The 23,655-nt window shown below is 43.7% G+C and overlaps 1 protein-coding gene across 2 annotated transcripts in view; it reads right to left on the bottom strand.

Annotated features, from left to right (window-relative positions):
* The window catches only part of PPARA (peroxisome proliferator activated receptor alpha), a 68,345-nt gene that overhangs the window by 34,128 nt on the left and 10,562 nt on the right, over nt 1–23,655 (bottom strand). For both annotated transcript variants that reach the window (XM_070755245.1, XM_070755243.1), the window contains exon 2: nt 14,661–14,791. The gene's annotated coding sequence lies outside the window, so the exon portion shown is untranslated. The remainder of the gene's footprint in view (nt 1–14,660; nt 14,792–23,655) is intronic.

Here is a 23,655-nt window from a genome sequence, read left to right on the forward strand (position 1 = left end):
TGTTTATCCCAGGCATGTTTAAATTCAGTGACTGTAGATTTATCAACCACATCTGCTGGAAGTTTGTTCCAAGGATCTACTGTACTACTCTTTCAGTAAAATAATATTTTCTCATGTTGCTTTTGATACCCAGTTGTTCATCTCCACCCCATGTCCAGTCAATGAAGGAGTGGAAGTGATGTGCCGGTGTCTGGAGGCTGTTGGGGTCTGAATGGGTGTCAACAAGCTCAAACTCAATCCAGACAAGACGGAGTGGCTGTGGGTCTTGCCTCCCAAGGACAATTCCATCTGCCCGTCCATTACCATGGGGGGGGGGGGAATTATTGACCCCCTCGGAGAGGGTTCGCAACTTGGGCGTCCTCCTTGATCCACAGCTAACATTGTAACACCATCTTTCGGCTGTGGCGAGGAGGCCGTTTGCCCAGGTTCGCGTGGTGCACCAGTTGCGGCCCTATTTGGACAGGGAGTCACTGCTCACAGTCACTCATGCCCTCATCACCTCGAGGCTCGACTACTGCAACGCTCTCTACATGGGGCTACCTTTGAAAAGTGTTCGGAAACTTCAGATCGTGCAGAATGCGGCCGCGAGAGCTATCGTGGGGCTTCCTAGATTTGCCCACGTTTCTACAACATTCCGCAGTCTGCACTGGCTGCCGATCAGTTTCCAGTCACAATTCAAAGTGTTGCTAATGACCTTTAAAGCCCTTCATGGCATTGGACCAGAATACCTCCGGAACCGCCTTCTACCGCACGAATCCCAGCGGCCAATAAGGTCCCACAGAGTTGGCCTTCTCCAGGTCCCGTCAACCAAACAATGTTGTTTGGCGGGCCCCAGGGGAAGAGCCTTCCCTGTGGCGGCCCCGGCCCTCTGGAATCAACTCCCCCCAGAGATTAGAACGGCCCCCACCCTCCTTGTCTTATCCCCTTGTTCTTGTGTTCACTTTCCTATTAAAAACACTTCCCGCCTGAACCTTATTTAACCCTTTGACATATTTAAATGTTTCGATCATGTCCCCCCTTTCCCTTCTGTCCTCCAGACTGTACAGATTGAGTTCATGAAGTCTTTCCTGATACGTTTTATGCTTAAGACCTTCCACCATTCTTGGAGCCCGTCTTTGGACCCAAATGGGATTCTGAGCCACGTGTTAATTTCTTGCCTCGCTAAATCCGCTGCAAATTAAGCAGAGTTGCACATTTAAGACTTGTGTAGCAATGGGTTCCTCTTATGCCCTTATTTTCCACCCCATCAAAAGATCCCTTAAATTCTTTTAATTGGCTATTGCAATTCTGAGAAGAAGGTATTAAACACCAAGAAACGTAAACTAAGCCCTCAAATACAAAAAAAGCCATTGGCTATGCTATGACCATTTCCCCCCTACATACGAGGGTCGCCCAGAAAGTAATGCACCACATTTTTCTTCCTTCAACAATTATTTATGGAACCCAATTAAACTTACCCACAAGAAAGAATGATGTTTCTTCTACACTCTCTATTTTTCCACGTAATCTCCATCCTGTTCTATGGTCGTCCTCCAGTGAGACACAAGGGTGTGTATGCCCTGTCGGTACCACTCCTTGTTCTGGTCACAAAGCCATTTCTGCACTGTGCGAATCACCCCTTCGTCATCCTCAAAATATGTCTTCTGCGACTAACCGTACTTCCGTCGACTGCAGATTCTCCATAAACTGTACACAAATGTTTGTGAATGTTCCCAACAGTTTCTTTCCCTGCAGTGAGAAATTCAATGACGGCACGCTGCTTGTAACGTACGTCACTTACAGACGCCGTTTCGAAACACTGCTGCAGCTACGCTGTCTGTCTGAAGAAACGCAAACTTTACACACGCACTCCTGACAATTCAAATAATGCCTATCTAAAGTTTCGCATTCGTACCATTACTGTAGGCTGAGAAAATAAATGTGGCGCATTGTTTTCTGGGTGAACTTCGTGCATTATCGTTCCCGTTGGGTGACTGAATACGAGAGGTTTTGTTTCCATCCATTTTTGCAGCTACGTTTTTCTTGAATTGCTGACGAGAAGGAAAATGAAAGTTTTTTCGGTAAACTCACGCAGCTTTTAAAATTTTAATATTAGATTTATAATGTATTGTACTATCGCTATGTTGTGAGCCGCCCCGAGTCTTGGGAGAGGGGCGGCATACAAATCTAATAAATATTAATAATATTAATATTATTATTATTATTAATAATAATAATAATATATTATAATAATATAATAATATTAATAATAACTTTAGCAAAAACTTCAGAAGAGAAGGATTTAGGGGTAGTGATTTCTGAAAGTCTCAAAATGGGTGAGCAATGTGGTCAGGTGGTAGGAAAAGCAAGTACAGTAGTCCCTCGCTATACCGCGCTTCACCTACTGCGGCTTCACTTCATCGCGGGTTTTAAAGAAATATTAATGAGAAAAATCATTCGCGTATCTTCGCTGGTTCACGGGTTTCCGAGGAAGTCAATCGGCAGATTTAAACAGCCCGCGGAACTCGATTGGCAGGTTTTTTAAAAAAATATATATCTAAAATTGTAAATACTGTATTTAAATACTGTATCTAAAATAAAAGTGTGTGGGAAGGGTTTATAAACACTTAAAACAATGAAAACTTACCAAACAATTACAATATAAATACTTAAATAAGTACTATCAGTCGATAAATTCCCCATCACGGATTTCACCTATCGCGGCCGGGTCTGGAGCGTAACACCAGCAATAGGTGAGGTCTTACTGTAGGATGCTTGGCTGCATAGCTAGACAGTAAACATCAAATAAGTTAATTCCTAACATGAATGAATGTCTTAGGATCATGTACACTTTGCATTACCCACACTGGCAGGTCAGAAGGCACATGTGCCAAACCAGATTAACCACGGTTTGCTGATAAACTGTAATATCACACTAAACCAGAAATTTGGGTTTGAAAGCCCAGAGTTATTGGCTTCTCACCATGCAATGAATCCCAAATCAAAGAAATTAACTTTATGTATTGTCAGCCTAGACATCCAAGAAGAGATAATAATATTCGCTCACCATTTACTGATATTTTTACTAAACTCCATTCAAACCGTAGGGCAGGACCCCGTGACATCCCGGACAGTTGTTTTCCAACCATCTAATCTTAGGTTCCACTAAGAGGGGTGGCCGGCTGCCCTTGAACGAGTAGTTAAATATTCACTTTTCATTTAGGACTTTTGACCACCAGACCAAAAACACCAGCTAACAACAGAGATTCCAAGATGGCATCCGGTATGAAATGGCCAAGCTTGATCACTTCCACGCTACGTTCGATTTCTGGAAATTTGCTGCACAACTGATCTTAAAAGCCTACGTTTCTGGTCTCAGAATTATGTTGATTCTTTTCCTGGAGAGAGAAGCCTCTTCTCTAGATCAAGGCTTTCCAACCTTGGCAACTTTAAGACTTATGGACAATTCATGATTTAGGTAATAGGATTGAAATGAATAAAGATTAAGATCTAGGTAACAATATATAACATAGCAATGTAAAACTAGTAGGCTGATAAAATAAAATAAAATAAGCTGTAGCAATAATGTCCTCACCTACAAAAAGATATAGACAAAATTGAACGGGTCCAAAGAGGGGCTACAAGAATGGTGGAAGGTCTTAAGCATAAAACGTATCATGAAAGACTTCATGAACTCAATCTGTATAGTCTGGAGGATAGAAGGGAAAGGGGAGACACGATCGAAACATTGAAATATGTGAAAGGGTTAAATAAGGTCCAGGAGGGAAGTGTTTTTAATAGGAAAGTGAACACAAGAACAAGGGGACACAATCTGAGGTTAGTTGGGGGAAAGATCAAAAGCAACGTGAGAAAATATTATTTTACTGAAAGAGTAGTAGATGCTTGGAACAAACCTCAGCAGACATGGTTGGTAAATCCACAGGAACTGAATTTAAACATGCCTGGGATAAACATAGATCCAGCCTAAGATAAAATACAGGAAATAGTATGAGGGCAGACTAGATGGACCGTGAGGTCTTTTTCTGCCGTCAATCATCTATGTTTCTATGTTTCTAAACAGTGACAACTTCAGCAATGGAAATTAAGCTAAGGCATCTTATGCCCATATCAGATTCTCTCCTTAGCCGCATTTCTCACTGGCTGGCCTGTGGGAGGGGTTGGGGATGGGTGGGGGAGATATTAGACTTGTAGAGCAGTGTTTCCCAACCGTGGCAACTTAGAGATATTTGGACTTCAACTCCCAGAATTCCCTAGCCAGCGAATGCTGGCTGGGGAATTCTGGGAGTTGAAGTCCAGATATCTTCAAGTTGCCAAGGTTGGGAAACACTGTTGTAGAGTATACATCTCAGAGGGTGTAATGCCCTAATTGGCATGTCAAACAAGAGGCAGCAGCCAGCCAACTGGGCTGACTTCAGAGGCTAATGTGGGTTGGCCCTAATTAAACCTTGGATGTGAGACCACGGAGAACTGCCAATGAATGAGGAAGTTGGAAAAGGCTTCCTGGAAGGCGACGAGGGAAACCAAGTTTTGCAATACAGCTGTAATGACTGCATGGATAATATCCAAATCGGCCCCATGATGCTCTCTGGAGTATTTCTTAATTACCGTATTTTTTGGAGTATAAGATGCACCTTTTTCCTCCCTAAAAGAGGCTGATAATTTGGGTGCGTCTTATACTCTGACTGTTGCCAGCTCTTACCAGCTTGAGGGCTCTTTTGATTGTTACTCTCTGCGAAGAATCTTTTCCAAGCCCTAAGTCTTTGCAGGATTTTTTCATTACTCTAACTTGCTCTGGATAAGTTTCTTTCCAGCCCTAAGCAGGTGCTAACAATGTTCCCAGCTTTTACCAGCTTGCAAGCTCTTTCATTGTTACTCTCTGCGAAGAATGTTTCCCAAGCCCTAAGTCTTTGCAGGATTTTTTCATTACTCCAAATTGCTCTGGATAAGATTCTTTCCAGCCCTAAGCAGGTGCTAACAATGTTCCCAGCTTTTACCAGCTTGCAAGCTCTTTCATTGTTACTCTCTGCGAAGAATGTTTCCCAAGCCCTAAGTCTTTGCAGGATTTTTTCATTACTCCAAATTGCTCTGGATAAGATTCTTTCCAGCCCTACGCAGGTGCTAACAATGTTCCCAGCTTTTACCAGCTTGCAAGCTCTTTCATTGTTACTGTCTGCAAATAATGTTTTCCAAGCCCTAAGTCTTTGCAGGATTTTTTCATTACTCTAACTTGCTCTGGATAAGTTTCTTTCCAGCCCTAAGCAGGTGCTAACAATGTTCCCAGCTTTTACCAGCTTGCAAGCTCTTTCATTGTTACTCTCTGCGAAAAATGTTTCCCAAGCCCTAAGTCTTTGCAGGATTTTTCCATTACTCCAACTTGCTCTGGATAAGATTCTTTCCAGCCCTAAGCAGGTGCTAACAATGTTGCCAGCTTTTACCAGCTTGCAAGCTCTTTCATGGTTTCTCTCTGCGAAGAATGTTTTCCAAGCCCTAAGTCTTTTCAGGCTTTTTCCATTACTCCAACTTGCTCTGGATAGGTTTCTTTCCAGCCCTAACCAAACCTTCCCCTATGTCACTCACAAAGATATTAAAAAGAATAGGACCCAGAACGGACCCTTGTGGCACACCGCTTGTAACCTGTCTCTGCTCAGAATACTCGCCATTAACAATAACTCTCTGATGTCTTCCAGCTAACATTCTCGCAGTGCTTTCTGTATCTGCCCACAGCTGCAGGCTCCTGCATGGTTCGTTTACAAAATGCAAACAAGGCCACGATTCTTTGCAAGATGAAACGCCAGAGTGGAACTGAGGTTTGTTTCTGGAAGAGCCGAAATGAGAACAAATTCCTCTTGGTTGGGGGGGGGGGGGGGGAAACGGTCCCCTTTAATTGGCTTCCTCTATTTCTTTCAACCCCATCTGCGTGCATTAAGTTTGCTATGCAAGTTGAAGCAAGAAATGACCTACTTAAGATGCATCTGAGGATATCTTCATCCTGGTTTATGAAGGCGAATACGGGCGGTAGGAAAAGCAAGTAGGATGCTTGGCTGCATAGCTAGAGGTATAACAAGCAAGAAGAGGGAGATTGTGATCCCCTTATATAGAGCGCTGGTGAGACCACATTTGGAATACTGTGTTCAGTTCTGGAGACCTCACCTACAAAAAGATATTGACAAAGTTGAACGGGTCCAAAGACGGGCTACAAGAATGGTGGAAGGTCTTAAGCATAAAACGTATCAGGAAAGACTTCATGAACTCAATCTGTATAGTCTGGAGGACAGAAGGAAAAGGGGGGACATGATCGAAACATTTAAATATGTCAAAGGGTTAAATAAGGTTCAGGAGGGAAGTTTAGTTTAGTTTAGTTTAATCAGATTTGTATGCCGCCCCTCTCCGCAGACTCGGAGCGGCTCACAGCAATAACAATACAATGTAAAACAAATCTAATATTTAAGTTAATTTAAAAAACACCACAAATTAAAACCAATCATACATACAAGCGTGCCATGCATAAATTTTATAAGCCTAGGGGGAGGGAACATGTCAATTCCCCCATGCCTGACGACAGAGGTGGGTTTTAAGGAGCTTACGAAAGGCTGTTTTTAATAGGAAAGTGAATACAAGAACAAGGGGACACAATCTGAAGTTAGTTGGGGGAAAGATCAGAAGCAACATGAGAAAATATTATTTTACTGAAAGAGTAGTAGATCCTTGGAACAAACTTCCAGCGGACGTGGTTGGTAAATCCACAGTAACTGAATTTAAACATGCCTGGGATAAACATATGTCCATCCTAAGATAAAAATACCGGAAATAATATAAGGGCAGACTAGATGGACCATGAGGTCTTTTTCTGCCGTCAGTCTTCTATGTTTCTATAAAAACATTAGAGCAATACTACAATAAAAATGTGGATTCATGGTGAAGTCGACTGCACCAATATTTACAGCCCATAATCAACATTTTAGCAGCTGTTACTCAAGGCAGACCCTGAACTGCCACTAAAATATTCTGCTTTTTCTGCGCCAGAAAACACAACGTTTGTGTGCCTTAGCACCTATGGCGGACAAAAGGACAATGATTTTAATCATTTTCATTTGAAAACATAAACACACAGGGCCAAAGTGAAGTCGGTCAGTTATTCTTAGGCTACCTGCCTCAACAAAGGACTTGAGACTGTTTACAACAGAACCAGTAATATTAATATTAATAATACCATTAACATTGGTCTAGGATTCAAAACCAGTTGAAAGAAATGTTAAATTATCAATTGGAAATGAAACCAGAAATGTATCTTTTGGGAACAGAGGACAAAGTACTACTTGATAACACATATATTAACATCAGCAAGGTTGGTGTTTGCACAAACTTGGAAAAAAGGAAAATATACCAAATGAAGAAATGGTGATTAGGAAAATGCTTGATTGTGCTAAATTAAACAAATTAACATGTGAATTACAGAATAAACAAAATAAAGACTACTATACAGTTTGGGGGAAATTATATAGCTGGATAGAAAAGAAAAAAGAATTGAACTAACGTTTAAGAAAAAGAAGGAATCAATGGAAACAGAATTGTAAAATATTAAGCAAATTCATGTTGTGTTTTTATATATATACAGTATATTGTCAGCTATCAATAAAATTAACTGCCTTGGAAATGGCCCTGGGTTGGGCCGAGAGGCAAATAAGGAGCTGTGATGTTCCTTCAATACACCAGGGTCATAGTTCCCTCTAAGCTGAGCAGTGAGCAATCGCTCACTTAAAAATCATCATCAACTCAGAGTTTTCCAAACCTGCCCAGAAGCCGAGAGGGAAAGAGTGAGAGGGAAGGAGAGAGAGAGAGGAAGAGAGGAAGAGAGAGAAACAGATAGAAAAAAGAGAGGAAGGAAAAGAGAAAGAAAAAGAATGGGAGTAAGGAAGAGAGAAAGAAAATCAAAATCTAGTATGAAACTAGCTCAACTATTTAAGTGGCATTTTGATATTGATAGAGTTGCCCTATTATGAGCTCACTGTTATAGACACACAGTACAGTAATTTATTTTGAAATTCTCTGAGGCAAAACAGGGTGGGTTTTTTATTTGTTTGTTTGTTTGTTTATTTAATATTTCTGTGCCGGCCAGTCCCGAAGGGACTGCCGCTCAGACACTATACTTTTCCGCCCCCCCCCCCAAAAAAAAATTAGAGGGAACACTGACCAGGGTGATTCGACACAAAAATATGTAACCCTTCCCTGGTGCAGAGCTGAAGGGATTGGATACTGTAGCCTAGAGGATAATTCTCTGCCTTACAAGGCAAAGGTTGCAGGTTCAAGTCCCAGTGGGTATGGCTAGCTGATGAGGCCAAATTAAGGCCGATATAGATCTATCCTAGTCTCCCTTAATTTTCAAATTCAGCAAAAAAAACATGTGACATATATATATATATGAATGTATCTAAACGTGTGTCTGTATGTTTTGTTTTGTCTGTTTGTTATTAAAATAAAATAAAAAAGGAAAAAACCCATTAATAATACCATTAATATTAATATTAATAATACCATTATTATTATTATTATTAGTTTTCTTCTTATTAATAATAATAAATGCAGACTTTGCAAGGAAGCTGATGAAACAGTTGATCACATCCTCAGAGGCTGCAAGAAAATCGCACAGATGGACTACAAAAACTACGTGGCCCAGATGCTCCATTGCAACCTGTGCCACAACTACCATCTACCAGTGGTAAAGAACTGGTGGGATCATAAACCTGAGAAAGTAGTTGAAAGCAAACATGCCAAAATACTTTGGGACTTTCGAATTCAAACTGACGAGGTTTCGTAACACAATATACCAGACTTTGTGGAAAAGAAAAAAGTGTGGACCATTGATGTCACCATAGCAGGTGACAGCTGAATTGATGAAAAACAACAAGAAAAACCTAGGGATATCAGGATATTAAAATCGAACCAGAACGACTCTGGCATAAACCAGTACAGGGGGTCACAGTGGTCATCGGCACACTGGGTGCTGTGCCAAAAGACCTCAGCCGGCATTTGAAAACAATAAATACAGTATTGACAAAATCACAACCTGTCCATTGCAAAAGGCCACCGTGCTGGGATCTGCGCGCATCGTACGAAAATACATCACGCAGTCCTAGGGGCTTGGGAAGTGTTCGACTTGTGATATTGTGATACAAAAGCTAGCATATAAATCTTGTTTGCTGTGTACAGTGATACCTCGTCTTACGAACTTAATTGGTTCCGGGACGAGGTTTGTAAGACGAAACAATGTTTCCCATAGGAATCAATGGAAAAGCGATTAATGCGTGCAAGCCCAAAATTCACCCCTTTTGCCAGCAGAAGCGCCCATTTTTGCGCTGCTGGGATTCCCATGAGGCTCCCCTCCATGGGAAACCCCACCTCCGGACTTTCAAGTTTTTTTGATGCTGCAATTTCGTTGAGGCTCCCCTCGCTGGGAAACCCCACCTTCGGACTTCCGTTGCCAGCGAAGCCCCCGTTTTTGCGCTGCTGGGATTCCCCTGCAGCATCGGAAAAACACAGAAGTCCGGAGGTGGTGTTTCCCATGGAGTGGAGCCTCAGGGGAATCCCAGCAGCGCAAAAACGGGTGTTTCGCTGGCAACAGAAGTCCGGAGGCGGGGCATCCCAGTGGCGGCAGCTTGGGTTTGTAAGGTGAAAATAGTTTGGAAGAAGAGGCAAAAAAATCTTAAACCCCGAGTTTGTATCTCGAAAGGTTTGTATGACAAGGGGTTTGTAAGACGAGGTATCACTGTATTACTGGTTTTTTGTGAATAAAATAATAATAATAATAATAATCTCATTCATCTGACGCAGGTAAGTCCTTGGATCATCGACGTCCACAAGATCAGTGGAACAATAGATTTTGTTAAACGTCTTAATGAAGGCCAGGAGATTGGGACATTCCTTATCTTGTGTGGCCGGTGTGTTCTAAACAGTGTGAGCTGCTACTAAGAAAGTTGTGTTGCTGGGCTCCCACCCCCATGACCTCTCGTGGGAGAGAGTCCATCAAGCATACTTTCCTTCAGTAATTGCATGGGACAGAACGAAATTGAGTGGGACAGGCCCACAGTTAGCTGGCTGCAAAGCCATGCAAAGCTTTAACAGTGATCACCTGCCCTTTGGTCCAGACTCAGAGACAATCCATAGTAACTAACGCAGGGGTGAAAACCAGCAGATTCTCACAGGTTCTGGAGAACTAGTAGTGGAAATTTTGAGTAGTTCGGAGAACCAGCAAATACCACCTATGGTTGGCCCCAGAGTTGGTGGGATTGGAGATTTTGCAATATCCTTATTTATTTTATTTATTTATTTTATTTATTAGATTTGTATGCCGCTCCTCTCCGTAGATTCGGGGCGGCTCACAACAATAACAAGAACAATGTAAAAAACAAATCTAATAATTTAAAAAACACTAAAACCCCCATCATTAAAAGCAAACACACACACAAACATTCCATGTATAAACTGTATAGGCCCGGGGGAGATGTGTCAGTTCCCCCATGCCTGACGACAGAGATGGGTCTTAAGAACTTTATGAAAGGCAAGGAGGGTGGGGACAACTCTGATATCTGGGGGGAGTTGGTTCCAAAGGGTCGGGGCTGCCACAGAGAAGGCTCTTCCCCTGGAATGGGGTGGGAATGGGGATTTGGCAGTATCCTTCCCCTAGATTTATTTATTTATTTATTGGATTTGCATGCCGCCCCTCTCCACAGACTCGGGGCGGCTAACAACATTGTCAAGATGTCAAGACCACCCTATTCAACACCTTTAAAAGTAGATCATCGGATATTTTAAACAAAGAGTACTACACAAATGACTTGATTCACAGCCCAGCTATGTACAGCCGGGGAACGCAGTATCACTGAGCACCATGAGAACTTAATCAGAAGGATAATACAGTGGTGCCTCTACCTAAGAACGCCTCTACTTACAAACTTTTCTAGATAAGAACCGGGTGTTCAAGATTATTATTTTTGCCTCTTCTCAAGAACCATTTTCCACTTACAAACCCAAGCCTCCAAAACTGTAACCGGAAAAGGCAGGGAGAAGCCTCCGTGGGGCCTCTCTAGGAATCTCCTGGGAGGAAACAGGGCTGGAAAAGGCGGGGAGAAGCCTCCGTGGGGCCTCTCTAGGAATCTCCTGGGAGGAAACAGGGCTGGAAAAGGCAGGGAGAAGCCTCCGTGGGGCCTCTCTAGGAATCTCCTGGGAGGAAACAGGGCTGGAAAAGGTAGGGAGAAGCCTCCGTGGGGCCTCTCTAGGAATCTCCTGGGAGGAAACAGGGCTGGAAAAGGCGGGGAGACGCCACTGTGGCGCCTCTTTAGGAATCTCCTGGGAGAAAACAGGGCTGGAAAAGGCAGGAGGAAGCCTCCATGGGGCCTCTCTAGGAATCTCCTGGTAGGAAACAGGGCTCGAAAAGGCAGGAGGAAGCCTCCGTGGGGCCTCTCTAGTAATCTCCTGGTAGGAAACAGGGCTGGAAAAGGCAGGGAGAAGCCTCCGTGGGGCCTCTCTAGGAATCTCCTGGTAGGAAACAGGGCTGGAAAAGGCAGGGAGAAGCCTCCATGGGGCCTCTCTAGTAATCTCCTGGGAGGACACAGGGCTGGAAAAGGCAAGAAGAGGCATCCGTGGGGCCTCTCTAGGAATCTCCTGGGAGGAAACAGGGCTGGAAAAGGCAGGGAGAAGCCTCCGTGGGGCCTCTCTAGGAATCTCCTGGAAGGAAACAGGGCTGGAAAAGATGGGGAGAAGCCTCTATGCGGCCTCTCTAAGAATCTCCTGGGAGGAAACAGGGCCTCCACCCTCCCTGTGGTTTCCCCAATCGCACGCATTATTTGCTTTTACATTGATTCCTATGGGAAAAAAATGGCTTCTTCTTACAAACTTTTCTACTTAGGAACCTGGTGACGGAACGAATTCAGTTCGTAAGTAGAGGTACCCCTGCACTTCTCTGTGTCAGCAGAAATTTGAAAAACTCACAGATTTAGGAAGCTTTTGGAGAAGTTCTCTTCTCTTCCTCAAGCCATGCTGATCTTTCCTCCTCCACACTAGGCAATGGTCTGAGCTAGAAACAAGGTCTGGGTTTCCCAGACAGTGTTGTACAATGCTCAGAAATGTTCCTTTCCTGAACCACAAAGTTTTGGCTCAGGGGAAGGAAGTTCACACACGTCCCTTCTTTACTCTTGTAATTAACATTTCCATCATGAAGAGGCAATGCCTACTGACCCAGATTGTCCTTCTCGTTCTAAAAATACATGTGATAATTGAGTCAACTCCGGGGAAAAGATCCCTCTGCAAACGTTCAGAGGCACACTTCGGCAAATGTGTTTTTTTGGTTAAGACCAAAGCAAACAAGCCCTTCAAATAACATGCAATATTCCGCTTTCAAGGTACCGTATTTTTCGGAGTATAAGACGCACATGGTGGAGGAAAATAGGAGGAAAAGGATCTGCTTACCAGGTATTTATCTGGCTAGCCTCCTTAGCCTGGTCAGCTTCAGCACATTATTTTATGCCCTGGTTAGGGCTTAAAAAAAACTTATTCAGAGCGAGTAGCAATGAAAAAAAGCCTGTTGGGAGTGGGAGATTGTTAGCATCTCCTTAGGGCTGGAAAAAACATTCTTTGGAGAGAGTAGCAATGAAAAAAGCCTGTAAGGGGGAGGAGATCCTTAGCATTTCCTTAGGGCTGGAAAAAAACATTCTTTGGAGAGAGTAGCAATGAAAAAAGCCTGTAAGGGGGAGGAGATCATTAGCATCTCCTTAGGGCTGGAAAAAACATTATTTTGAGAAAAATGAAAAAAAGCCTGTAAGGGGGAGGAGATTGTTAGCATCTCCTTAGGGCTGGAAAAAACATTATTTGGAGAGAGTAGCAATGAAAAAAAGCCTGTAAGGGGTAGGAGATCGTTAGCATCTCATTAGGGCTGGAAAAAACATTCTTCAGAGCAAGTAGTGATGAAAAAAAAAGCCTGCAAAGTCATAGGGCTGGAGAAAACAGTCTTTGGAGAGAATAGCAATGAAAAAAAGCCTGTAAGGGGGAGGAGATTTGTTAGCATCTCCTTAGGGCTGGAAAAAACATTATTTGGAGCAAATAGCAATGAAAAAAAAAGCCTGCAAAGACTTAGGGCTGGAAAAAACATTATTTGGAGAGAATAGCAATGAAAAAAAAATCTGTAAGGGGAAGGAGATCATTAGCATCTTCTTAGGGCTGGAAAAAACATTCTTCAGAGCAAGTAGCAATGAAAAAAAGCCTGCAGAGACTTAGGGCTGGAAAAAAAACCTTCTTCAGAAAGAGTAGCAATAAAAAAGCCTGTAAGGGGGAGGAGATTGTTAGCATCTCCCTAGGGCTGGAAAAAACATTCTTCTGAGCAAGTGGCAATGAAAAAAAAAGCCAGCAGAGACTTAGAGCTAGAAAAAACCTTCTTCAAAGAGAGTAGCAATAAAAAAAGCCTTTAAGGGGGAGGAGATTGTTAGCATCTTCTTAGGGCTGGAAAAAAACATTATTTGGAGCAAGTAGCAATGAAAAAAAGCCTGCAAAGACTTAGGGCTGAAAAAACATTCTTTGGAGAGAATAACAATGAAACAAAATCTATAAGGGGAAGAGATCATTAAAATCTCCTTAGTGCTGGAAAAAACATTCTTCAGAGAGAGTAGCAATGAAAAAGCCTGCAAGCCGCTAAAAGGCAGGAAGATGGTTAGCGCCTTGCTAGGGCTGAAAAAAAGCTTCAAAAAAGCTACATTGGTGAGTATAAGATGCACCCAAATTTTCAGCCTCTTTTAGGGCTGAAAAAGGTGCATCCTATACTCCGAGAAATACGATATATACAGACCGCCAGCAATTTCTCAAATGAAATTTAAGGATCAAACTTCAATATCCCATAATGAAAGTGTGTTTCTGACATGTGCACTTTAATTTTTTAATTTTTGTTAGGTTAACAAATGGGGTGGGGGAGACAGGGAATCATTGCCACCAGCTCATGGGTCCCATCCTCTGAACAAAGCATCAAAGTACCTTAACACAAACATACCGTGTTTCCCCGAAAATAAGACACTGTCTTATATTAATTTTTGCTCCAAAAGTTGTGCTACGTCTTATTTTCGGGGGGTGCCTTATATTTCTCAAATAAGACAAATTCACAGGCAGAAAAGCTGACACCCACAAAGAAAGTGTACCATACGGTACACTGATTACGGTACGGTACCTGTCAGTATGGCACCTACACACACAAATGACGGCACTTATATGGTACAACAGTATACTCCCGCTATTGCAGCTTCCGGCCACCAGAGGAACTACAGTCTACGCACTGTAGTGGAGACTGTAGTGGCGGTGAGACAGCAGCAGACTGTGTCTGCTGTACTGGACGGTACAAAGCGATGGAAGGGGCCAGCAGGGGATGCCACATTATTACGGTACCGCTATGAACAGCTTTGAATGGTACCGTATGTTTTTCCACCGTACCGTACGTAAACTTGACTACGCCTTATTTTCGGGGGGTGCCTTATATTAGCAAATTCTGCAAAACCTCTGACATGCCTTATTTTCAGGGTACGTCTTATTTTTGGGGAAACAGGGTAGTAGTTCTTGATGATTATCCTTAGTTTGGACATTCCAGACTGGGAAATTCCCAGAACGTGTGAATTACAAATTGTACCTACCATTTCTGACAGGTTCTTGGAAAAACTAGAGGAAGAAAAAGTGTCCAGTTTATGTTTCTCTGCCATTGTGTTGGTGCATTTGTTTTTTGCCAACTGATTCACCATGAATTCTGGTCTGCTGCTATTTCGACCTGAAAAAAAAAAGAGAGGTTCAAATGGGGTCAGGTTGCACAAAATACAACTGGAATGGGGCTATTCCAAGAAGAAGAAGAAGGGGAAAAAGTACTAGCAACCTGTTGTGGTTAGCTCTGGCCCAGCTCCTGCCCCAAGGACTGTGGATGTGGGGGAGACATCCACATGCTGCAGGCCTGTTTTGCCCCCAGTGGAATCGGATGATGAAGGCTCCTCTGACCAAGAAGACATGAGTGACAGGGAGGAGGCGAGTGGGGCAGACAGCTCAGAAGGAGATCAATTATCTAGCTCCTCCTTGGATTTGGAACAAGAGTTAATGATACAGCCACGCATGCGGAGAGCGATGCATAGGCAACAACAACTGAGAGATTATTATCAAAGAAAGTGAGGCCACCTGTGGTTGGGTGGGGCTGTGGTCATTAGTGAGGCTGCTATAAAGAGCAGCCTGTGGGTTTGGCCATTGTGGAGGATTAGAAACATAGAAACATAGAAGACTGACGGCAGAAAAAGACCTCATGGTCCATCTAGTCTGCCCTTATACTATTTCCTGTATTTTATCTTACAATGGATATATGTTTATCCCAGGCATGTTTAAATTCAGTTACTGTGGATTTACCAACCACGTCTGCTGGAAGTTTGTTCCAAGGATCTACTACTCTTTCAGTAAAATAATATTTTCTCATGTTGCCTTTGATCATTCCCCCAACTAACTTCAGATTGTGTCCCCTTGTTCTTGTGTTATCTGATCGTTGTGTTTCGTGACTGCTTTACTGACTTTGACTTTTTGTGTGCTGATTTTTCCCTGCTTGGAAACTAAACCAGAGCAAAGTGTGTGTCACTTTGTGAAAGAAGAAGGACTGTGAATTGCCTCACAGCTGCAAGCTAAGTATCACAGGACTGATAAGGGACTTGTACAAATTACCAGTTTGTTTGGAGACGAGTGCTCTTTGCTATACCAAAAGAGGGCTTAGTTTAAGTGAATTTTCATTATAAAGAACATTGTTTTGAATTTTCAAACGTGTGTGTGTCTGAAATTTGTACCTGTGAATTTTTGGGAGGATTCTACCAGAGAGCCCGACAGAACACAACCCAAATAAAATTTACTCCTTAATAGAGAGATTGCTTGTCTTTGTATTCAATTAGACAGTAAGAAGATCAAGAGCTGATCCATTGATGCTCATTTGTCCAATGCGCCTGCATAATTGATGCACCTTTTCTGTGTCAAATCACAGAGAGTTCAAAGCTTTTGGTGACGTTCGGATGAAGATAGATGGATGCGCCATAGTTTTAACGAAGTCATCGCTACTGTAAACACCCATCAGATTTTAAATGGATTTGAAACTTAATGAAACAAAGCCTGAATATTATTCCAACCAAATTTTCTCTTTCTGTTGGATTCTACGCATGTACAGCAAGCGAAATAGAGTAGAGTACCTCTACTTAAGAACTTAATTCGTTCCGTGACCAGGTTCTTAAGTAGAAAAGTTTGTAAGTAGAAGCAATTTTTCCCATCGGAATCAATGTAAAAGTAAATAATGCATGCAAACCCATTAGGAAAGAAATAAAAGCTTGGAATTTGGGTGGGAGGAGGAGGAGGAGGAAGAAGAGGAGGAGGACAGTCGCTGCCCAGAGCGAAGGGAGGGTTTCCCTCTCCAAGCGCCCAGAGAAAGGAAAATGCTTCGTTCGCTCTGGATTGCCAAAGCCTCTTTAAGCACCATGCTCATGCTCATCCCCTCGAGGTTCGATTACTGCAACGCTCTCTACATGGGGCTACCTTTGAAAAGTGTTCGGAAACTTCAGATTGTGCAGAATGCGGCAGCGAGAGCCATTGTGGGGCTTCCTAGATTCGCCCAGGTTTCTACACCACTCCATGGCCTGCACTGGCTGCCGATCAGTTTCTGGTCACAATTCAAAGTGTTGGTTATGACCTTTAAAGCCCTCCATGGCATTGGACCAGAGTACCTCCGGAACCGCCTGCTACCGCACGAATCCCAGCGACCGATAAGGTCCCACAGAGTTGGCCTTCTCTGGGTCCTGTCGACTAAACAATGTCGTTTGGCGGGCCCCAGGGGAAGAGCCTTCTCTGTGGCGGCCCCGGCCCTCTGGAATCAACTGCCCCCGGAGATTAGAATAGCCCCCATCCTCCTTGTCTTTCACAAATTACTCAAGACCCACCTATATCTCCAGGGATGGGGGAGTTGAGACACCTTTCCCCCAGGCTTTTATATTTTATGTTTGGTATGTATGTGCTGTATGATTTTAATTGTTGGGGTTTTATATATATTTTCTTTTAATATTAGATTTGTTTACTGTTATATAGCTTTTATTATTGTTGTGAGACGCCCCGAGTCTTCGGAGAGGGGCGGCATACAAATCTAATAAATTGAAAATTGAAATTGAAAAGGCTCCTCTGGCAGCCCAGAAAAGCCCAAGATGGCCGGGATTAAAGGGGGAATGGCAGGAAACTGGCCGGGCCTTCGTGTCGCTCTCAAATTTCCTGGGAATTTTTTCCGAGCTCGGGTTCTTAAGTAGAAAATGGTTCTTAAGAAGAGGCAAAAAAATCTTGAACACCCGGTTCTTATCTAGAAAAGTTCTTAAGTAGAGGCGTTCTTAAGTAGAGTGTTGCACGAAGACGCTCTCACACGCAAGATTTTGCTGGGTTTTTTTTTTTTTGCTTTCGCGCATGCTCAGAAACAAAGAAACACAAAAATTGGTAAAATCTCACACGCCAGAGCATCCTCACGCGAGATTTTGCTTGCTGCGCGGAGATATCTCTTCTGCCGCACGAATCCCAGTGACCGGTTAGGTCCCACAGAGTTGGCCTTCTCTGGGTCCTGTCGACTAAACAATGTCGTTTGGCGGGACCCAGGAGAAGAGCCTTCTCTGTGGCGGCCCCGACCCTCTGGAACGAGCTCCCCCCGGCGATCAGAACTGCCCCCACCCTCCTTGCCTTTCGTAAAGTTCCTAAGACCCATCTCTGCCATCAGGCACGGGGGAACTGAGACATCTCCCCCGGGCCTATACAGTTTATACATGGTTTGTTTGTGTGTAGGCTTGCTTTTAATAATGGGGTTTTTAGTGTTTTTTAAATTATTAGATTTGTTCTTACATTGTCTTTGTTATTGTTGTGAGCCGCCCCGAGTCTATGGAGAGGGGCGGCATACAAATCTAATAAATAAATAAAATAAATAAAATCTCAAATTCCACCACTGGAAGTCCAATCCCAGCTGTAGTGGTTGCAACCCATTACGGCTCCCCTATCAAACTGACCCCATTCGTTTGAACTCGCTTTTAGTGATCCCTTTTTTTCTTTCCGGTTTTAGTAATTTTCTACATCAGCGGTCCGGCCAGGAGTGGGCGGGGAGAAGGGGATGTTTCCGTGTGAGCGGCAGGCATGTGCGTTTGTGCGCCCAGCTCCATTTGCACAAACTGTGAGCGCCCGCTGCTTGCACAAATGGATTTTTGCAAGCAAGCCCACGTGCCCATCACTCGTGCAAGTGAGGCTACATGCGCACCCACACTCATTCGTGCAAGTGAAGTTGTGTGCACACACTCACCCACTGCTTGTGCAGCCCAGTTCCAACTCCCAGAATTCCTTAAGACTTGTGGACTTTAAGTCCCAGAATTCTTTTAAGACTTGTGGACTTCAACTCCCAGAATTCCTTAAGACCTGAGGACTTCAACTCCCAGAATTCTTTAAGACTTGTGCACTTCTACTCCCAGAATTCCTTAAGACTTGTGGACTTCAACTCCCAGAATTCCTTAAGACTTGTGGACCAACTCCCAGAATTCTTTTAAGACTTGTGGACTTCAACTTTAAGGCTTGTGGACTTCAACTCCCAGAATTCCTTAAGACTTGTGGACTTCAACTCCCAGAATTCTTTTAAGACTTGTGGACTTCAACTCCCAGAATTCCTTAAGATTTGTGGACTTCAACTCCCAGAATTCCTTAAGACTATTGGACCAACTCCCAGAATTCTTCTAAGAGTTGTGGACTTCAACTTTAAGACTTGTGGACTTCAACTTTAAGGCTTGTGGACTTCAACTCCCAGAATTCCTTAAGACTTGTGGACTTCAACTCCCAAAATTCTTTTAAGACTTGTGGACTTCAACTTTAAGACTTGTGGACTTCAACTCCCAGAATTCCTTAAGACTAGTGGACCAACTCCCAGAATTCTTCTAAGAGTTGTGGACTTCAACTTTAAGACTTGTGGACTTCAACTTTAAGGCTTGTGGACTTCAACTCCCAGAATTCCTTAAGACTTGTGGACTTCAACTCCCAAAATTCTTTTAAGACTTGTGGACTTCAACTTTAAGACTTGTGGACTTCAACTCCCAGAATTCCTTAAGATTTGTGGACTTCAACTCCCAGAATTCCTTAAGACTTGTGGACCAACTCCCAGAATTCTTTTAAGACTTGTGGACTTCAACTTTAAGACTTGTGGACTTCAATTCCCAGAATTCTTTTAAAACTTGTGGACTTCAACTCCCAGAATTCCTTAAGACTTGTGGACTTCAACTTTAAGACTTGTGGACTTCAACTCCCAGAATTCCTTAAGACGTGTGGACTTCAGCTTTAAGACTTATGGACTTCACGTCCCAGAATTCTTTTAAGACCTGTGGACTTCAACTCCCAGAATTCTTTTAAGACTTGTGGACTTCAACTCCCAGAATTCCTTAAGACTTGTGGACTTCAACTCCCAGAATTCCTTAAGACTTGTGGACTTCAACTCCCAGAATTCCTTAAGACTTGTGGATTTCAACTCTTAGAATTCTGCAGCCAGCAGATTCTTAGAGTTGAAGCCCACATCTTAAAAGTTGCCAAGTTTGGGGACCCTGGGATAAATAAAGGAGCTTTCCAATGGGCCCAGGACTCCCGATCTCTCGCTCTCTCACGTACCACACCATAACACAATTTGCCTCACAGAAACTGAACCAATCAGACGTCTTCTGACATGAACGATCATGAAGGAAGCGCCTCCAATTTGGACATGTCGTCTTGCTGCTTACAATTACAGCTACAGTTGCTGCCAAGCCAAACCAAACCGAAACCCCCATTCGCAGCCAACTGGAGGCGGCAATACCAGAGCAATTATCCAGGGAGTGAGAATGGGAGTGGTTGCAGAATGGAAACAAGACCTGGCTGGATGTCGAGACTCATTTTTAAGGTGGCATCCTCACACGAGTCTTATTTATGCAGTGCCGAAGGAAGGCCTGGCTACCGGGTTGCCTTCTTAGGCGATGCTTTCCACCAGGCGTAGCTTGGCGAGTGGGTGGCCAGAGAGGTTGAACAGGTAAATAAACGAGTCCAAACCTGATGAATTTGAGCAACCTGCCACGCCATCAACAATGGTTTGCAAACGGGATTCGTGCAGGGTGCAAACTGCATCATAGCTTAGCTCTATGCACAAACCTAGTCCAGAGATAGTGAACCTTTTCTTCCTCCGGTGCCGAAATAGCATGTGCGCACGCTTTTGCACATATGCGAGTACCCACATCCATAATTCAATGCCTTGGGAGGGTGAAAACAGTTTACCCGGTCCCCCAGAGGCTCTCTGGAGGCTGGAAACAGCCTCTTTCCCAACTTCTAGTCGGTCCAGTAGGCTTGTGTTTTCTCCTCCCAACCTCCAAAGGCTTTTCTGGAGCTGGAGAAGGGTAAAAACGCCCTCCCCCAGCCCCCAGGAGGCTCGCTGGAAGCCCAAAACACTCTCCCAGAGCCTCTGTGCAAGCCAAAAAATCAATCAGGGGGGGCATTTACCCAGGTCCACCTGGTGCACCAGTTGCGGCCCTACTTGGACCGGGACTCACTGCTCACAGTCGCTCATGCCCTCATCACCTTGAGGTTGGACTACTGTAATGCTCTCTACATGGGGCTACCTTTGAAAAGTGTTCGGAAACTTCAGATCGTGCAGAATGCAGCTGCGAGAGCTATCATGGGCCTTCCTAAATATGTCCATGTCACACCAACACTCTGCAGTCTGCATTGGTTGCCGATCGGTTTCCGGTCACAATTCAAAGTGTTGGTTATGACCTATAAAGCCCTCCATGGCATCGGACCAGAATATCTCTGGGACCGCCTTCTGCCGCACGAATCCCAGCAACCGGTTAGGTCCCACAGAGTGGGTCTTCTCCGGGTCCCGTCAACTTGGCGGGACCCAGGGGAAGAGCCTTCTCTGTGGCGGCCCCGACCCTCTGGAACCCGCTCCCCCCAGAGATTAGAACTGCCCCCACCCTCCTCATCTTTCGTAAACTCCTTAAAACCCACCTTTGCCGTCAGGCATGGGGGAATTGAGATATCTCCCCCGGGCCTATACAGTTTATGTATGGTATGCTTGTGTGTATGTTTGCTTTTAATAATGGGGCTTTTAGTGTTTCTTTTAAATTATTACATTTGTTATGTATTGTTTATTATTGCTGTGAGCTGCCCCGAGTCTACGGAGAGGGGCGGCATACAAATCTAATAAATAAATAAACAAATAAACAAACAAACAAATAAATAAATAAATAGTAATAGTAATAGTAATAATAATAATTTATTAGATTTGTATGCCGCCCCTCTCCGAAGACTTGGGGCGGCTCACAACAATGATAAAAACAATATTATATTAAAACAAATCTAATATTAAAAAGAAATATATAAAACCCTATCATATTAAAACCAGACAACGCATACATACCAACATAAAACATAAAATATAAAGAGCCTGGGGGAAAGGTGTCTCAAATCCCCCATGCCTGGCGGTATAGGTGGGTCTTGAGTAGTTTACGAAAAACAAGGAGGGTGGAGGCAGTTCTAATCTCTGGGGGGAGTTGATTCCAGAGGGCCGGGGCCACCACAGAGAAGGCTCTTCCCCTGGGGCCTGCCAGATGACATTGTTTAGTCGACGGGACCCAGAGAAGGCCAACTCTGTGGAACCTTATCGGTTGCTGGGATTCATGCAGTAGCAGGCAGTTCCGGAGGTACTCTGGTCCAATGCCATGTAGGGCTTTAAAGGTCATAACCAGCACTTTGAATTGTGACCGGAAACAATCGACACATATTTAGCTACAAAGGGGCGAACCAGTCTGCATTTCCAAAAGTGATTTCATGCAGAGAGCCTACATCTTTGTATGTACATAAATTATCCCTTTTGTAGGAGCTCTTAGCTACACTTAATTATGATCTTAAGAATCTACTTAACTACTGTATGTGATACTTTAGTTCCTTTGCATTGGGTTTGTGTGCAAATCCCTTTGCTACACTTTCAATTTCCTAGCTCCATATTATAACATCAAGCAATTAGATAAATGTTAAGAAAGGCATCTCTTTAAGTTAGAATGACTCTATCGTCCAGTGATGGTGAACCTATGGCACAGGTGCCACAGGTGGCCCGCGGAGCCTTATCTGCTGGCTCGCGAGCTATTGCCCTAGCTCAGCTTCAACATGCATGTATGTGCCAGCCAGCTGATTTTTGGCTCACACAGAGGTTCTGGGAGGGTGTTTTTGGCTTCCAGAGAGCCTCCGGGAGGATGGGGGAGGGCGTTTTTACCCTCCCCTGGCTCTGGGGAAGCCTTTGGAGCCTGGGGAGGGTGAAACATGAGCATATTAGGCCCACCAGAAGTTGGGAAACAAGCCGTTTCCGGCCTCCAAGGTGGTGGTGGCAGAGGAAGCTGTTTTTGCCCTCCGTAGGCATTGAATTATGGGTGTGGGCACTTGCGCATGCGTGATAGCGCGCACCCATGCTCTTTTGGCACCAGAGGGAAAAAAGGTTCACCATCACTGCCACAGTCATTAATAATAATAATAATAATAATAATAATAATAATAATAATAATAATTTATTAGATTTGTATGCTGCCCCTCTCCAAAGACTCGGGGCGGCTCACAACAATAATAAAAAACAATATTATAGCGAAACAAATCTAATATTAAAAAATAAGCATATGAAACCCTATCATATTTAAAAACCAAACATCACATACATACCAAACATAAAATATAAAGAGCCTGGGGGAAAGGTGTCTCAACTCCCCCATGCCTGGCGGTATAGGTGGGTCTTGAGTAGTTTACGAAAGAGAAGGAGGGTGAGGGCAGTTCTAATCTCTGGGGGGAGTTGATTCTGGGGCCGCCACAGAGAAGGCTCTTCCCCTGGGGCCCGCCAAACGACATTGTTTAGTCGACGAGACCCGGAGAAGGCCAACTCTGTGGGACCTTATCAGTCGCTGGGATTCGTGTGTCTAGTTGTCTTGTTGTGTAGCGACGTTTTGAGGGTAGGAGTTGAAACAGTTTTTATGTCCAGAATGCGAAGGGTCAGTAAATATTTTCACCGCCCTCTTTTTGACTCGTGCAGCATACAGGTCCTCAGTGGAAGGCAGGTTGGCAGCAATTGTTTTTTCTGCAGTTCTGATTCTCCTCTGAAGTTTGTGTCGGTCCTGTTGGGTTGTAGAGCCAAACCAGGCAGTTATAGAGGTGCACATGACAGACTCAATTTTGGTGTACAGGTAGTTTTTGGCTTACAACCGGGTGCTTAGCAACTGCTTGAAGTTATGATGGACCTCCAAACAGTACTTGCAACCTGGATTTAAAGTACTGATAGCTGCCCACTCACCAAATTACATTTTGGGCATCCAGCAATTAACTTGGATTTACAGCTGCTTGCAAATGGCTGTGGATTATGGCTTCACTTAACAACACAAGTGTTCGTTTAATGGTTACTGTGCTTCTGGCAGAAGATACAGAACATCTAGAACTCGGACCACATGTTTCCTGAATAGTTTTTATCCCAGAGCTATACTCGCACTTAACAACGAACTGAAGGGTTACCATCAGTGAACTGTTGGACAATATTACTCGGTTTGTCATGTAGATGGTTGAGTGGTTCAG

Source organism: Erythrolamprus reginae, chromosome 6 (assembly GCF_031021105.1).
Source record: "Erythrolamprus reginae isolate rEryReg1 chromosome 6, rEryReg1.hap1, whole genome shotgun sequence".
NCBI classification, from domain to species: domain Eukaryota; kingdom Metazoa; phylum Chordata; class Lepidosauria; order Squamata; family Dipsadidae; genus Erythrolamprus; species Erythrolamprus reginae.